At 39.4% G+C, this 14003-nt stretch overlaps 1 protein-coding gene across 2 annotated transcripts in view; it reads left to right on the top strand.

Moving 5' to 3' along the window:
- The first annotated feature begins 442 nt into the window (after nt 1–442).
- mrtfba (myocardin related transcription factor Ba) overlaps nt 443–14003 on the top strand; it is a 54966-nt gene continuing 41405 nt past the window's right edge. The window contains exon 1 of one of the 2 annotated variants that reach the window (XM_066664494.1): nt 443–569. The gene's annotated coding sequence lies outside the window, so the exon portion shown is untranslated. The remainder of the gene's footprint in view (nt 570–14003) is intronic. The other variant, XM_066664495.1, reaches the window with a different exon arrangement.

The raw sequence follows: 14003 nt of genomic DNA, 5'->3' as shown, positions 1-14003 counted from the left end.
TGTTTTTTGGACTGTGGGAGGAAACTGGCACACATGGAGGAAACCCATGTAGACATGGGAAGAACACAGCAAACCCCTCATATTCAGACGAGGTGAGGCACAAAAAACCACAAACCCAGGACCCTGGAGCTGTGTGAAAGCAGCACTATCTTTTGCTTTGGTTGCTGGCCTTTTGCAGGTAAAATAAAAAATAAAAAAAAAACAGATATAAACACCAAATATAATACAAAATTTCAACAATCATCATTATTTCTGGTTCAGGTCATAGAGACACTGGTCTAACTCCATTTATGGAGCCTTACAGTTTCACGAGTGGATTAATCCTTTACTACTGGCGCCCCCTGGAGGCCGAAGGCTGTTTAACAACAGCAGCATTGCCATACCTCTGATTGCGTCACTGAGTACAGACAACCAGTCTAGCAGCGGCCATCTTATTTCTATAAAAACTTCAGCACTGGAGAAAAACACTAGGTATTATTTTTTACCGCATACTGTTTCTCGTGTCTTGCTGACAGTTATGGAGCAATAAAGCACAAACAGGCGACAACGCAACAGCTCTAAAGAATAAGGTAAATAGAATTGTCGTACAATTTGTTGTTAGTTGTGTTTCATTTTCATTCTCTCTTCACGCTAGCTGTGGATCACTCCTCTGTGTTCAGCTAGGCTGAATTAGCTTCCTGGAAATGAATTCATCAACATAGGCATGTTTACTCTCCTTACTTGGATGGATGGCAGGTTTTGTTTGTAAGAGTTTTTTTGGCCGCACAGTTTTCTGGAAAACACTAGCGTTGCTCTTGTGGAGCAATGAAGAAAATGTTAGTAAATGGACTTAGCGATTTGATAAACTTCTGTCAATAAACATGACCTTTTCTAACTTGCATTTTAGTCAGTCAACATTCAATCTATGCTTACATATACATGTTCTGATGCACTTTCTAACAGAAGAAACCGAGGATGGTTAGCAGGCCAGAGTGTTTTTAACACACTGCAGATACAGTATTAGGCTATGCATGAAGTAATGTGAAATCATATTTATATATATGTATATGGTCTTCATTTCTGTAGAGAGGTGTACATTTTCAGTTTAATTTCTCCTTTCCTCCTCACGTCTTTCCCTCCAGCTACCTCTGGTTCTGCGGGTATCTATCTACCTCTGGTTCTGCGGGTATCTATCTACCTCTGGTTCTGCGGGTATGAAACAAGATAATGCCTTGGTGTTGATGAATAGAGCCTGGTACTTTTGAGATCAAGCAGTCTGTGAGTCATGCGGCCAGGTGTGGAAGTTCATATTGCAGTGCCTTTGATTACACACCTGGCCACGTGGTGAACGATAGGCTGTCAGTCAGCTGGTTTGATAAGAAGACTTTAAGTGAAATTGTACACCTCTCTCCTTGGAGATTCAGTGTCCAGTGTAGCTGTCAGTATATCTTTGTAGACATCTGTATATCTTACATGTGGAACAACATAGATATAGGGCTAAGCAAAATTAACGAAATAATGTGTCCAGACTCCCCTTCTAATTAAAAAAAAACTAATGATAAAGCTCCACGATCTTGTGGTCCTGGAGTCTGTCTGCACAATGTTTTTGTGTGTCTGTGTTCTTCTTTCCTGGGTTTACTTGGGATTATTCGTGTGCTCATGTTTCCTCCCACAGTCAAAAAACAGGATGTGAAAACATCCTCTGGTTTGTGTGTGAATGACTAGATGAATGTGTGATGCCCTGTGCAGGATTTTTAGTTCTTACTTCACTTCCATTGGTTATGAGTGGCTCTGGATCCACCGTGTCCTTTAACAGCACAAAGTTGTCAATGAATATATAACTACTTGTACACACAGTGTTCATAAAAGCATTCATACACCTTGTGTAAGCCCATAGAAAAGCTTTTCCAATGGAATTTTGCCAAGTACAAGTTACAGATATAGTCCCCCTTCCCACCACCACCCTTGGGCTGTGGAGCCATGGAGCTGTGGTCTCTGGATTGATGGAGTCATTTGGAATTTGTTGGAGTGATATTTGTGATTGAGATTTTGGACATTGTGATGGCAGCAGATCCAGTGTATAGGGTGCTTGGTCAATTTCTGTTTTTTAGTCATGTCAAAAAATATAACTGAAAAATGCTAAAACACCCTTCCAAGTAGTTCTCAATGAATGCGGTGAAAGGAGCTAATTGCCTTTAAATGAAAAAAATAAACCTATTTCTAACCATTTGCATTGGAACTTGCCGTTTTGGAATGTCCATTATTCATTAATGAAATTATACATCTGAAGTTTTTAGCAGTAGAATGCAGACTGAGTACTAATACATGCTTATAATTACATAATAAATGAGTTATGTTTTCACTGACGTCTAGAGTGCAAAACACTGTTAGAATATCCTGTAAATGGAGTTCAAAAATGCTGACAGTTGAATGCAAAATGTTTTTTTTTTTTATCTTTTAGATGAACTTTAAATTTGACACTTCTTTTGCATCCTATTTATACTCAAATTCTACATCCAGTTTCCAGTTTCATGCAGTGTTTTTACTGAATGATTATAGTTAATGGGATTTCAAGTAATAACAGCAGCTAATGCAACTTGCAAGCTAACAGATTAGAACCAGCTTTAATAAACAGCAGATACTGAGATTAAATGTCAGAATAAATCATGTTTCAGAAAAGGTTTTATGCCCTTTATAGCAAGACAAAGCAGCTATTACACAAATCACCCTCATAAAGTGTTACTAATGTCAGATAGCTGCAACTAAAGATGCTTCCATACCAGATGGCATTCCCTCCTAGGTCTGGAAAAATAGCTTCCTATGAAGATTTTGCGCAAAAATTTGCTTGTTAATGCTTAATCATTTTTATGCAGAAAAACTTGCATAATTCCCAAAATAAATTAGTGACTGGAAACTTTTTGTCTACAACGTTCGGCCAGAGCTTATTTCTTAATGGCATCAGTGAAGGATATTTTTGAAAACTGTAGGTCTTTTGGTAATAAAAATTGATCCAAACAAATAATTGTGGATTTTTGTTCAATGTCGTGTGCTCATGTTTCCTCCCACAGTCAAAAAACAGGATGTGAAAACATCCTCTGGTTTGTGTGTGAATGACTAGATGAATGTGTGATGCCCTGTGCAGGATTTTTAGTTCTTACTTCACTTCCATTGGTTATGAGTGGCTCTGGATCCACCGTGTCCTTTAACAGCACAAAGTTGTCAATGAATATATAACTACTTGTACACACAGTGTTCATAAAAGCATTCATACACCTTGTGTAAGCCCATAGAAAAGCTTTTCCAATGGAATTTTGCCAAGTACAAGTTACAGATATAGTCCCCCTTCCCACCACCACCCTTGGGCTGTGGAGCCATGGAGCTGTGGTCTCTGGATTGATGGAGTCATTTGGAATTTGTTGGAGTGATATTTGTGATTGAGATTTTGGACATTGTGATGGCAGCAGATCCAGTGTATAGGGTGCTTGGTCAATTTCTGTTTTCTAGTCATGTCAAAAAATATAACTGAAAAATGCTAAAACACCCTTCCAAGTAGTTCTCAATGAATGCGGTGAAAGGAGCTAATTGCCTTTAAATGAAAAAAATAAACCTATTTCTAACCATTTGCATTGGAACTTGCCCTTTTGGAATGTCCATTATTCATTAATGAAATTATACATCTGAAGTTTTTAGCAGTAGAATGCAGACTGAGTACTGCTAATACATGCTTATAATTACATAATAAATGAGTTATGTTTTCACTGACATCTAGAGTGTAAAACACTGTTAGAATATCCTGTAAATGGAGTTCAAAAATGCTGACAGTTGAATGCAAAATGTTTTTTTGTTTTATCTTTTAGATGAACTTTAAATTTGACACTTCTTTTGCATCCTATTTATACTCAAATTCTACATCCAGTTTCCAGTTTCATGCAGTGTTTTTACTGAATGATTATAGTTAATGGGATTTCAAGTAATAACAGCAGCTAATGCAACTTGCAAGCTAACAGATTAGAACCAGCTTTAATAAACAGCAGATACTGAGATTAAATGTCAGAATAAATCATGTTTCAGAAAAGGTTTTATGCCCTTTATAGCAAGACAAAGCAGCTATTACACAAATCACCCTCATAAAGTGTTACTAATGTCAGATAGCTGCAACTAAAGATGCTTCCATACCAGATGGCATTCCCTCCTAGGTCTGGAAAAATAGCTTCCTATGAAGATTTTGCGCAAAAATTTGCTTGTTAATGCTTAATCATTTTTATGCAGAAAAACTTGCATAATTCCCAAAATAAATTAGTGACTGGAAACTTTTTGTCTACAACATTCGGCCAGAGCTTATTTCTTAATGGCATCAGTGAAGGATATTTTTGAAAACTGTAGGTCTTTTGGTAATAAAAATTGATCCAAACAAATAATTGTGGATTTTTGTTCAATGTCATCGCGATGTCTTGCTACCGTGTTAGCTCCCTGTGGAGTTTTGGCCATTCCTTGGTTAAACTTTTATTAACTTTGTTCAAATAATAATGCATTTAAATATATATTTTTTAAATATTTAAATGCATTATTATTTATTATTTGTGAAATCCTTGGATGTTTATATTTTACCTTTATGACCAGCAACACTGTACATTTTTTTCAAGATTTTAGTCAAGATAGTTTTTGTCTTCAACGATTCTCTGTAACCTTTAGTCATTTCGGGAATATTGGGCAGTAAAATTACAAGCAAAAATCATCAGATGTAGGTGTTTTATAGTTTCTCTTGTAATAGAAGGTTATTTATATTTAGTTTCAGAAACTCATTCAGCCACCTTCACCAGTCTCACATTTTTATAATCTTATGTTGTCTACATCTGATTCATTGTTTGTGGTGAAATTTTATATGTGTAATGCAAAGATGGCTTAAAATGAATGAACCTCTTCCGTGCCATGTCTTGTAGGCACTAAAGGTCCACTAAACTTTGCACACAAGTGTTCTATGAAATGTTTAGCCCGTTGATGAACATATGGGAGTTGTTGCTTGCATGTCTTGCAGAATAGCAGTAACAAAGACCTGCCATCTGGCTGTAGCTCAGATTATTCAGAGCAACTTTGGTATTAGCAGAGTGATTAGTCATGCCTCATATTTTTCTTGATTCTGTGAAGGGCCATGTAGTTACACTCTGTCATTGATCCCGTGCAGTGTTTTTTCACGCTTATATTAAAACTAGTTTAATTACATTATTAGTACTACTAGTACTACTCTATGTACACCCTGTGTATTTCAACAGATATAACTGCCTTAAGAATTCCAGATTCTCTCATCTTTAGGCAGTGAGGACAAGGTTAAATTTTACAAACTGTACTTTCTTCAAATATACTTTCAGCTATTTATTTATAATTGTACATATGCTGTCTGAGTTTGTGTTGGCTTAGTTTTCATTTCTTGTCTCTAAAAAAGTTTCTAGCCCATGCAATGCCAAATGTGCAAAATTATATCATGATCATCCTGATTCATGAACCAATGTACATCTTTTCAGATTTGCTCAAGTAACTTTAGTTTTGCAGTTAACTTTTAAATTGAATGTAAACCATTGATTGGAATGAAGCCCAGCCCTCTCTGAGTGTCTGAAAATCATACACTGGTGGTGGAGCCCAAACACATATGGGGATGAGGCTGTGACAGTGATGCAGGGACCTGGAGGTGGGACTGTCAATATTGCCCATGACATTTATTAGCCTTATTCTGAAAATGGACAGCTGTGGGCAGAAGAGGCATGCCCAGGATCCACTCTAATGCTGAGATCAGACTACACAAATTTACCCAGATTTTGGCCCGATTTTGTCTTATCTGAAAAATTTCCGGGAGCAAGTAACGGTCGTGTAGTGTGATGTTATCAAAGATCGGGGGTGTGGAACACAAAATCGCCAGCAGCACACACAGCGTTTTTGTAGCCATGATTGACAGTTTCTTGACCCACCTCCTGAGAAACTCTGAACTCACGCAATGACATGAACGAAGAATGGTCCCTGTCAAACATGAAGTGTTGCCAGTCTCCCGACCAAGACATGGCACGAATTTATACCACTAGTCTGACATAATGAATGTCATGAAAGACAAACATATCGTGTATTCTGATCCAGGCATAAAAAAGTCTGGACTGTAGGCCCCATGTTCCATACCTCTGCCTTCAGTGGCAGATTTGTGCTCCACATATCACAAAACAAAGGGTAGAGAATGCATTGAGCCACAGCTGAGTGGTCTAATGTGCTTACAAAGCCACAGTGTCAGTAAACGATAAAAAAAAACTGTGGCGATGCTCTCTCTATGCTCATGGCAGAAAAATTTGCCAATCAAATGTTGAAAATTATATTACTTTATTTTTTGCTCAGTAGCTGTGTAATATATATTTGTTTTGCACTTTGCCTTGTTACAACCCAGTCTAGGGTTGAGCCGTAACAGAAGGATGTGTGTGTTGGAATTAATATATGTGAAGGGAATAATTGTAACAGAGATGTAAATGAGGAACAAAAGGACACAAACGGAAACACAGAATGGATAATGAATAGAATATATATTGTAAATGTGATATGTACAATGAAACCAAACACTTCAGTGAACTTCAGGATGGCCTTTAGCCGACAAAAACAACAAACAAACACCCCTCCTAACTGACCCACAAACAACTCTAACTTACCTAAGTGAAAACAAAAGGAAACAAAAGGCAATACCTTACCTTACTCCCTGTCTATACACAAAAACACACACAAAACCCACTCCCAAAACAAACGGCAGCCAACCCTACTCTGGTGAAATATATACACAGTGTTACAATATTTTACAAAAGATAGATCTAGCGTCAGTAATCAAAAAGGGGCAAACACAAACTCGTAGTCGAAGTAGGAATGGATCAAAGTCAAAACCAGGTAAACAGAATTCAATATACACAACACAAATCACAGCACAAAACAAAGCTTCCTAACAGCGTACACAGACACGTGTTTATGACTCCTGCCGAGATGACGTAGACGAAATGGTGACAGACAACACATGGACTGGATGACGGACCGGACTCTGGACGATGAACAAATACACGAACTGGAATATGGAATGAACTCTAGACGGGTGAACAAACATGGACTGGAACAGATTGCAGAACCTATAAATTTACAGAGATAGTGAGAGAGAGAGAGAGAGAGAGAGAGAAAACACACATACACAATGGTCTCTCAGTCTAGTTCTGTAGGCTCCACAATCATGGGGAAGACTGCTGACTTGACAGTTGTCCAAAAGACGACCATTGACACCTTACACCAGCAGAGCAAGACACAAATGGTCATTGCTAAAAATGCTGGCTGTTCACAGAGCTCTTTGTCCAAGCACATTAATAGAGAGGAGAAGGGAAGGAAAAGATGTGGTAGAGGATTGTTAAATAAAACCCATTCAAAAATGTCAGGGAGATTCTCAAAGACTGGACTGCAGCTGGAGTCAGCGCTTCAAGAACCACCACGCACAGATGTATGCAAGACATGGGTTTTCAGCGTCGCATTCCTTGTGTGAACCCACTCTTGAATAAGAGACAGCATCAGAAGCGTGTGGCTTGGGCCAGTGTAAAGTTTCCACAGTTAGTGATGTTTTGGGTTGCCATGTCATCTGCTGGAGTTGGTCCACTGTGTTCTCTGAGGGCCAAGATCAATGCAGCCGTCTACCAGGATGTTTTAGGGCATTTCATGCTTCCTGCTCTGACCAACTTTATGGAGATGCTGGTTTCAATTTCCAACATGACTTGGGACTTGCACACAGTGCCAAAGCTACCTGTACCTGATTTAAGGACCATGGTCTCACTGTTCTTAATTGGCCAATAAACATGCCTGACCTTAACCCCATTGAAAATCTACAGGGTATTGTGAAGAGTAAGATGCAATACGCCAGACCCAGCAATGCAGAAGAGCTGAAGGCCACTATCAGAGCAACCTGTGTTCTGGACAGGCTACTATAGAGTAGTTATATATAAATATAAAATATTTAAATGCAGGTGGGCATTTAAATGCAGAAGGCGGTGTGGGGGAGGAGGTTGCCTCGCACTACAGCCAATCAGAGTGCAGCTGTCAGGCATTAAATGGGACACTGTACTCTGTGAGAAACAAGTGTAAAGAACAGAAACTCAGTACATCAGAATAAAACACACAATAACAACGGGTATTTCCTGACTGGTGAGGGTAAATGGCCACTTGAAGAGGTATAGGAGACTTTATAATTTTTAATTATGATAAATATTCATATTCTTATGGTATTACCATTAACCTTTGCAGGTGAATAGGATCTTAACCTCCATATAGATCAACAAAACAATATTTAGTTTTGTAGTTCTATCTGGTGGTGAAAGAATTTACTACTGTAACATATTGTTGCTAAGCAGTTACAGTCTTTCATGTTAGAACTGTTTAAGGGAGTACTACTCTATGGATATTTTCCTAACATGGACATATGTGGTATCAGTGGAATCCTAAAGACCTGGCATATAATAATTATCAATAAAATGTTGAACTTTCATCAGTATGTGGCTTACAGGCCCCTCCAAATAATAGAGATCCAGCATGAATTCTAGAAATCACAAATGCACTTATAACTCAAAAACGCTTTCCCCAAAAATTTCAAAACTGCACATGCTTGATCAGTATGAGGATCAGATGACATGATTAAATAGTGGTTCCACTGCAATCCTAGATGGCGCTATAACACAAAAAAAGCTAATTTAATCAGTTATTGTCCAATTGTAGCGCCCCCTTTTGGTGGATTGGAGTCATATTGTATATGCTTCTTCATAGTAAGGCCCTACATACGTATGTCAAATTTAGTCTTGATTGGGCTTAATTTGTTTGAGTTACAGCTGCAAGAATGTTTAAAGCTCCACACACTTCGATTTGTTGATTTATTACAATAAAAGTTTGTCCAAATGTTGAACTTTTTTTGATAATTATTGACCTACAGGCTCTGCAGATTCTAACAAGGTCAATTATTTGGGAATAGAGCAAAATTCCACGGACTAGTTCGAAAAGGTTCAATTTTAAACAACTGGCGATTGAGAAAATACAATGCATTTTTTGACAACACTTACAACTATAAAGTTGTGAGTATACAGAAAAGTAAACTGCGTGTCGATACGCTTAATTTTCGCTGAGAAATATCATTTTCTTGATATAGCGCCCCCTAGTGGCTATCATTACGAACATTTTTATGCACTTAGGGAGTGCTCCCAGGAACATACCAGTCAAATCCCATGATGATTGGACCTTGTTAAGGTAGTCAAACAGGTGCTAACATCTGATTGGCCGATGACGTTCACAATTTTGCCCGAATCTAATTGTCCTTAATTTTCCACTTATAGCCTTGCCCACAGAAGCAGCATGCCAAACGGCAGTCCGATCCACCTTGCGGATGCTGAGATATACACTTGTAGCATTTACAGCGCCCCCTATATGAATATTGGCTCCTCATTTGACATGCTACCTCAGAATCATATCTGGAAGTAGAATATGAAATTTGAACACATTGGAGTAAAGTATGAAATTGTTATAAATTTGTAAGTAAAACATACGACAAGCCGAAGAGGTTCATTTGCATATGGCGGCCATATTGAATCGAAATTGAAACTTTTTTTTGATAATTATTAACCTTCAGACTCCTGCGAACATTTTGGCACCAAGCTCAAGAGAATTGGACAAAAATCCCCGGACTAGTTCGCAAAAGTATATTTTGCAAATTATGCAAATTAGCGTGATAATAACGTTGGAAAAATGAAATTTTGACTAACCCGTTTTTGATTTGTCAGGACCCAAAGAATCAGTGGAAAAAAAGATTTTGTCTCTACGCCTCACGGTGTAGGAGATATGAACCTAAACGCGTTTCACTTCGCTATAGCGCCACCATTAGGCCAATCAGTGTAATTTTTGTTGTCCTCCGAGATGCACACAAACTACATCTACCCTCCAAGTGGGAAGTCTGTACGACCTACGTTCTCTTCCGCACAATGACTTTTACAGGAGAAAAAGAATAATAAGAATATAGCCGCAAGCGACAATTCCCGGGGTCCAAGCTGGTATTCGCTGGTAGGAGAACAATGTGCTAGCATATGAGCTGTCCTGAGATAGTAGGGGCTTTTGGGGAAGTTTGTGTAGTGTTTGTAAGGTGTTCTATGCATATGAGCTGTCCTGAGATAGTAGGGGCTTTTGGGGAAGTTTGTAAGGTGTTCTATGCATATGAGCTGTCCTGAGATAGTAGGGGCTTTTGGGGAAGTTTGTGTAGTGTTTGTAAGGTGTTCTATGCATATGAGCTGTCCTGAGATAGTAGGGGCTTTTGGGGAAGTTTGTGTAGTGTTTGTAAAGTATTCTATGCATATGAGCTGTCCTGAGATAGTAGGGGCTTTTGGGGAAGTTTGTGTAGTGTTTGTAAGGTATTCTATGCATATGAGCTGTCCTGAGATAGTAGGGGCTTTTGGGGAAGTTTGTGTAGTGTTTGTAACGTGTTCTATGCATATGAGCTGTCCTGAGATAGTAGGGGCTTTTGGGGAAGTTTGTGTAGTGTTTGTAAGGTATTCTATGCATATGAGCTGTCCTGAGATAATAGGGGCTTTTGGGGAAGTTTGTGTAGTGTTTGTAAGATGTTCTATGCATATGAGCTGTCCTGAGATAGTAGGTGCTTTTGGGGAAGTTTGTGTAGTGTTTGTAAGGTGTTCTATGCATAAGAGCTGTCCTGAGATAATAGGGGCTTTTGGGGAAGTTTGTGTAGTGTTTATAAGGTGTTCCATGCTGTTCTGGCATCTCTTTGGAGGTGTAGCATGAGATGGAGGAGTAGCGGATGACAGAGAAAGCATAGAGCACAGAAGTCACTCTGGAGTTGCACTCTGGTTTCTCACCCTAATGTTCAGGACCCCCAAACAGCAGATATGATGTGGAGTAGCTTGTACTCGAGTCAGTCATCAGTTGACAGAAGACACTCTCTGCTGGCAGTGTTTGGTTGTGGACTATTCTCTGTCCAGCAGTGATGCTGAGGGATTTACAACTCCAACACCTGAGTCATACCTGCTGAATAGGTGTCCAGACCATTGAAGAGCAGGTTGAAAGTGAGCAGTCTTTGCAGAGCAAGAAAGTAGCATATGACATTTCCTGATACAGGAGCCACACTTTAAGATAGATTTTGTAGTGCTTTAAAATGTGATCCTTGGTGCTCTGACTTCTAAGAAGAAAGGGTAGTAGATGAGTGAGTGAATTTCTGGTCTGCAGACAGGTGAACGTGGGGCTTGTGTTACAGAGACAGCCCAGAGCACAGAACTGAATCTGGAATTTCACCCTGGATTCTGACCCAATGTTCAGGACCCCACAAAGCATATATAATTTGGGTAGTGGATAATTCGCAGCACTGCAGTGATATTGACATTGTGGTGATATGGCAGTAGGTGTAGTGCTCTTATGAGTGGATAAGACACAGCAGTGCTGCTAGAGATTTTAACATTTGTGTCAACTCACTGTCCACACTGAGATACATATATTTTATTGGTCAAACTTATAGACATAAATTCAGACAGTATCTCATACATTCTCAGCACTGTAGTGACACTGACATTGTGGTACTATCTCAGTTTGTATTGTGCTCTTATGAGTGGATCAGAAAGAGCAGTGCTGTTGGATAATTTTAAAACCTGTGTCCACTCACTGTCTACACTGTTACACACACATACTCTGTTGGTCCACATTATAGATAAAAAAAGGCAGAGACAGTAGGTCAAACATTTTCAGCATATCTGCTCTGTATGTGTCCTGACCATTGAAGAACATGTGAAAGGGAGCAATGAAAGTATGCAGAGCAAGAGGTGCACCCTCTCTGTAATGTTAGATCTACAAAGTGCTACTTTGGACAGTGGAGCTGAAAACATGGATACTGAAACTAAAAAAAGGAGGTGGTCATTATGTTACTGTTGATTTGTTTAAAACTGCTTTCAATTGTCTGTGTCCTCTGGCCCTCTCTGACTGGCAGGGGGGAGGGGAGGGGGAGAGGTGACAGTCTGTGTGTGAGAAGGAGAAGGAGGGGCTGAGGGGGGATTCAGCAAAAAAGAGAAGACTCCAGGCAGGTGAGTGGGAACAGACATGTATTTGAGCATGAATTAGTGCTTGGATCAAAAGCCAATATGGACATATGTGTTATCATGAGATTCATAAGAACCTGAACTTTAATAATTATCAACAAAATGTGGAACTTTCATTACTGTGTGATAGCAGGATCTGCTTAAAAAGAGCAGTACAGCTTGTATCCAAAACTTCACATAACTAACAGCAGAAACTGAAAAATGCTTTAGCCAAATGATATGAAAACGCACAAGCTCCTTTCCCATGGTCATCAGAATATAACTGTCTCATCTTGCTGGTACTGCATCTCTAGGTGGCAGTGTAATCAATTATGAACCTATGCAACCAGTTGTTGTCTAATTGTAGCGCCCCCTTTCTGTGCAATGCGGGCATATTTAGCAGACTGCTTCAGAGTAATGACGTACATATGTGCACCAAGTTGTGTTTGATTTGGGTGAAGTTTGTTGTAGTTATAGCTCAAAGAGTGCATGGAGCCCCGCCCATGCACATTTGTTAAATTACTGCCGCAACAGCATGTCAAAAGTTAAAACTTTTGTGAATAATTATTGACCTACAGTCTATACAGATTGCAAAAATACCAGTTGTTTATTGATAAGACAAATTTCCAGGGAGGAGTAAGAAATGCTCCATTTTCACATACCTGACTATTGTGGATAAACTATGCATTTTTTGACAATAGTTGGAATTGCAAAGTTGTAAGACACTATGCAGAGTATGCAATAAAGCAAACTGCTTGTCAGTATGTTTATATTTCGCTGAGATATTCCATATTTTCATGTAGAAAATTTGAAATGCGCCCCCTAGTGGCTATCGTAATGAAAATTGTTATGTGCTTAGGAAGTGCTGCCATGGACATACCATGCAAGTGTCATGATGATAGGACCTTGTTAAGGTCATGAAACAGCTGCTGAAATTTGATTGGTCGATGGCGGCCATGTTTTTTTGAATATGACATCATCGTCATAGAATCTAAGTCAGCTCATCACCCACTACACGCATACCAATCGGCATGTCAATCGGAAAATCCTGTGAAGCGTAACAATTTTTTTGCTTTTACAGCGCCCCCTAGGCTTGCAGTTGCACAGCCAAGTACTTATGGCTTCCATCCCTTATAGGGATCAAGCATGTGAAGTATCGTAACATTCAGAGAAAGCGTTTGTGAGTTATAGCTGTATTTGTGTGATTTTTGGAACTCGAGCTCCACCCCTGTATTTGGGCGGAGTCTGGAAGCCGACCAGTGATGAAATTCCAACTTTTTTTTGAATAATTATTAAAGTTCAGGTTCTTAGGATTCTGCTGATACCACATATGTCCATATTGGGTACATTTCCAGAGACTAGTTCGCGCTCAAAAATTTGTGCAATTTTGCATATTATGCAAATTAACTCAAAATCTAAGTAGGCGGAGCTTATGGGTTCTTGAGGCTTTTTTGTAGGGTCTGACCTGAGGAATCAGGGAAAAAAAGAATTTCGTCTCTACGCTACACGGGGCAGGAGATATAGAGAGCGACGCGTTCCGCGTCGCTATAGCGCCACCATCAGGCTGATCGGGCTGATTCTTTGCGCCTGAGTAGCGGGAGGGTTTACTACCAGTTGACCAAATGACAAGTCTGTAGGACCTACGGTTTGGGCTGCCCATCGCGTTTCATCGGAGAAAAAGAAGAAGAAGAAGAAGAAGAGGAAACAGAGCAAAAACAATAGGGCTCCAGCACTTGCAGTGCTTGGACCCCTAAATATAGCCGCAAGCGACAATTCCCGGGGTCCAAGCTGGTATTCGCTGGTAGGAGAACAATGTGCTAGCATATGAGCTGTCCTGAGATAGTAGGGGCTTTTGGGGAAGTTTGTGTAGTGTTTGTAAGGTGTTCTATGCATATGAGCTGTCCTGAGATAGTAGGGGCTTTT

Source organism: Hoplias malabaricus, chromosome 3, assembly GCF_029633855.1.
Source record: "Hoplias malabaricus isolate fHopMal1 chromosome 3, fHopMal1.hap1, whole genome shotgun sequence".
Taxonomy (NCBI): Eukaryota; Metazoa; Chordata; class Actinopteri; order Characiformes; family Erythrinidae; genus Hoplias; species Hoplias malabaricus.
Note: the sequence above shows the minus strand (reverse complement) of the source record. Positions and strands in the feature narration are given on the sequence as shown.